This window comes from Hordeum vulgare, chromosome 6H (genome assembly GCF_904849725.1).
Source record: "Hordeum vulgare subsp. vulgare chromosome 6H, MorexV3_pseudomolecules_assembly, whole genome shotgun sequence".
In the NCBI taxonomy this organism is placed as follows: Eukaryota; Viridiplantae; Streptophyta; class Magnoliopsida; order Poales; family Poaceae; genus Hordeum; species Hordeum vulgare.
In genome coordinates this window covers 449,350,382-449,354,955 of record NC_058523.1, presented here as the reverse complement: position 1 = coordinate 449,354,955, position 4,574 = coordinate 449,350,382, and positions in this window count along the sequence as shown.

Genomic DNA, 4,574 nt, shown 5'->3' with positions numbered 1-4,574 from the left:
ATCCACATTTTCACCAATCAGTTTGTCCTCTAAGGGGAACCCATTGGGTCTAGATCTTGGAGTTCTTCGTGTTCTTCTTCATTCTTCCTCTCATTTTCCTTCATAGCATTAGTTGCTTTGGTGGGATTTGGGAGAGAAGAATTTGGGCAGTCCGTGTGCCCTTGCCATTGCATTTGGTGCATCGGTTTGAGTTCTCCACGGTGATACATGGAAGTGAGAAGTTGAGAAGCTTATTACCTTTCGGTACTTGGTACCCCTAGAAGCTTGGTGGTGCCTCGGAGATGAATCAGTGTGTTGTAAAGCTCCGGGCAAGCGTCGGGGTCTCCAATTAAGTTGTGGAGATTGCCCTGAGCAGTTGTGGTCAGCTCGAAGCCATATGCCATTGTGGTGAAGCTTTGTGGTGTTGTTAATTAAGTTGTGGAGATTGCCCCAACCTTGTTTGTACAGCTTCGGTGACCGCCCTCAAGGGTCCCTTAGTGGAATCACGGCATCTTGCATTGTGCGAGGGCGTGAGGAGATTACGGTGGCCTTAGTGGCATCTTTGGGAGCATTGTGCCTCCACACCGCTCCAACGGATATTAGCATCCGCAAGGGTGTGAACTTCGGGATACATCATCGTCTCCGCGTGCCTCTGTTATCTCTTACCCGAACCCTTTACTTATGCACTTTACTTTGTGATACCATATTGTTTATTGTCATATATCTTGCTATCACTTAGTTTTTTATCTTGCTTAGCATAAGTTGTTGGTGCACATAGGTGAGCCTAGTTGTTGTAGGTTATGTGCTTGACAAATTAAACGTTAGTTTTATTCCGCATTTGTTCAAGCCTTAACCGTAATTATTTTAAAGTGCCTATTCACCCCCCTCTAGGAGACATCCACGTCCATTCAAACGGGATAAAGGGGTTGTCAATCCCTTTACGATTACTTGCAAGGTGAGATCTGCTAGTGATAAAAGGTAAATATAAATAAAAGTGCAGCAAGGTATTTTTGGTATTATTGTATGTAGATCTGAATAGTGTAAAATAGACGCAGGGGCCATAATGTTCACTAGAGGCTTCTCTCATGATAGCAAGTATTACAGTGGGTGAACGAATTACTGTCGAGCAATTGATAGAATCGTGCAAAGTCATGACGATATCTAAGGCAATGATCATACATATCGGCATCACGTCCGAGACAAGTAGACCGATACTTTCTGCATCTACTACTATTACTCCACACATCGACCGCTATCCAGCATGCATCTAGTGTATTAAGTTCATAACAAACAGAGTAACGCCTTAAGCAAGATGACATGATGTAGAGGGATAAATTAATGCAATATGATATAAACCCCATCTTTTTACCATTGATGGCAACAACATGATGCGTGCCTCGCTACCCCTTATGTCACTAGGTGAGGACACCGCACGGTATGAACCCAAAACCAAGCACTTCTCCCATTGCAAGAATTATAGATCAAGTTGGCCAAATGAAACCCATAACTCGAAGAGAATTACAAGGATAAGAAATCATGCATATAAGAAATCAGACGAGACTCGAATAATATTCATAGATAATCTGATCATAAATCCATAATTCATCGGATCCCGACAAACACACCGCAAAAGAAAGTTACATCGGATAGAACTCCATGAAGATCATGGAGAACTTTGTATTGAAGATCCAAGAGAGAGAAGAAGCCATCTAGCTACTAGCTATGGACCTGAAGGTCTATGGTGAACTACTCACGCATCATCGGAGAGGCAATGGTGTTGATGAAGAAGCCCTCCGTGTCCGAATCCCCCTCCGGCAGGGCACCAGAACGGTCCCCAGATGGGATCTCGCGGAGACAGAAGCTTGCGGCGGCTAGAAAAGTATTTTTGTGGCTCTCCCTGTTGGTTTCGGGATTTTTGGAAATTTATAGGCGAAATAGGTAGGGCAAAGGAGGCAAGGGGGGCCCACGAACCTGCTAGGCGCCCCCCTGGGGCGCTCCTAGGGGGCTCGTGACCTCCCACGAGACCTCCTGCCTTGGTTCTCAAGTCTTCTGGGTATCTTCTGTTATGAAAAAAAATCACCCCGCAGGTTTTATTCCATTTGGACTCCGTTTAATATTCTTTTCTAAAGAAGGTCAAAAACACGGAAAAAACAGAAACTGGCACTAGGCACTGAGTTAATAGGTTAGTCCCAAAAATGATATAAAATGGCATATAAATGCATATAAGACATCCCAAGTTGATAATATAATAGCATGGAACAATCAAAAATTATAGATACATTGGAGATGTAACAGTGCGGCAGCCCTAGGAGGTGGAGGAGGCGCCCTAGGGGTTGGCTTGCCACCCAAGGCAGCCCCCACACCTAGGGTTTGGCTTCCCTTGCCTCCTTGTGCGCCTTGGGCCTTGGTGGGAGGCGCACCAGCCCATCTAGGGGTTGGTTCACTTCCACTTTTGGCCCACTTAGCCCTTCAAGGCTGGTGGCACCTCCAGCTAGACCCCCGGAACCCTTCCGATGGTCCCAATAGAATACCAATGATCCTCGAAACATTTTCGATGATCAAATCTCCACTTCCTATATATGAATCTTTACCTCCGGACCATTCCGGAACTCCTTGTGACGTCCGGGATCTCATCTGGGACTCCAGACAACCATCAATAACCACATATACGATTCCCATAACAACTCTAGCGTCACCGAATCTTAAGTGTGTAGACCCTACAGGTTCGGGAACCATGCAGTCATGACCGAGACATCTCTCCGACCAATAACCAACAGCGGGATCTGGATACCCATGTTGGCTCCCACATGTTCCACGATGATCTCATCGGATTAACCATGATGTCAAGGATTCATCAATCCCATATGCTATTCCCTTTGTCTATCGGCATGACACTTGCCCGAGATTCGATCGTCGGTATCCCTATACCTTGTTCAATCTCGTTACCGACAAGTCTCTTTACTCGTTCTGTAACTCATGATCATGTGACTAACTCCTTAGTCACATTGAGCTCAATACGATGATGCATTACCGAGTGGGCCCAGAGATACCTCTCTGTGACACGGAGCGACAAATCCCAGTCTCGATTCGTACAACCCAACAGACACTTTCAGAGATACCTCTAGTGCACCTTTATAATCGAGCAGTTACGTTGTGATGTTTGATACACCCAAAGCACTCCTACGGTATCCGGGAGTTGCACAATCTCATGGTCTAAGGAAATTATACTTGACATAAGAAAAGCTCTAGCAGGCGAACTACACGATCTTGTGTTGTCCTTAGGATTGGGTCTTGTCCATCACATCATTCTCCTAATGATGTGATCCCGATATCAATGACATCCAATGTCCATGATTAGGAAACGATGACCATCTATTTATCAACAAGCTAGTCAACTAGAGGCTCACTAGGGACATATTATGGTCTATGTATTCACACATGTATTACGGTTTCCGGTTAATACAATTATAGCATGAACGATAGACAAATATCATGAACAAGGAAATATAATAATAACCATTTTAGTATTGCCTCTAGGGCATATTTTCAGCACATGTTTATGCCAAATTTGTTGGTTCTTATCATGGGTACATTGAATGGGCTATTTGGGTTCCTAAAACCCTTGTTTCTAACATCAAATGACCCATTCAAGAATGGGTACCTAAATCCAAGCATTGATCTCTTGTAGGAGTTTGCTTCCAGTAGAGTGTCATGGTTGCTCGACAGTGGAGCCACAAATCATATGACCGGGAGCAAGGACTTGGTGGTGGATGTGCATCCAATTCCATCTACGCCCATCCATGTCCAATTTGTTGATGCCTTAACATCTAAGGTAATGGGGTTTGGCAAGGTGGTCAACACTCAAGATTTATCCATAGAGAAGGTCAAGCTTGTTGAGTCCCTTGCATACAATTTATTTTCTGTTCGTCAGCTTGCAATTATGGGCTTTGCCACATTCTTTAATCATGATACCGTGTCCCTTTTGTGGAGCAAGACTCTTAAAGTAGCCTTTGTTGGACATGTCGAGAATGGTCTCTATGTGGTGAACTTTTCGGAGTGACCTACTAAGATCGCGACTTGTCTAATGGCTAAAGTTGATGTGGGTTGGCATTGGCATCGCCGGCTAGATCATGTCAATATGAGATCTTTGCAAAGTCTCCTCAAAGGGGACCATGTTCGTGGACTAACAAATGTGAGTTTTGCTAGAGACCGTGCTTGCAGTGCTTGTATTGAAGGAAAGCTTCGTGAAAGAGCTCACCGTCCCACGACTATCATCTACTCTAAAAGGCCCTTGGAGATCCTTCACATGGATCTCTTTGGTCCTCCATCTTTTGATAGTCTTGGGGGAAGGAAGTATTGCTTGGTGATTGTGGATGACTACTCAAGATACACTTGGGTATACTTCTTCAAGAGGAAGAGTGAGACTCAACAAACCGTCATCGACTTTGCTAACGAATCTCAACGTCAACATGAAGCAAAGATATTGATGATTAGGAGTGATAACGGCACCGAGTTCAAGAACTACACCTTGAATGAGTTCCCTAGTGACAAGGGGATCAAGCACTAATATTCATTACCCCCCAACAATACGGTGT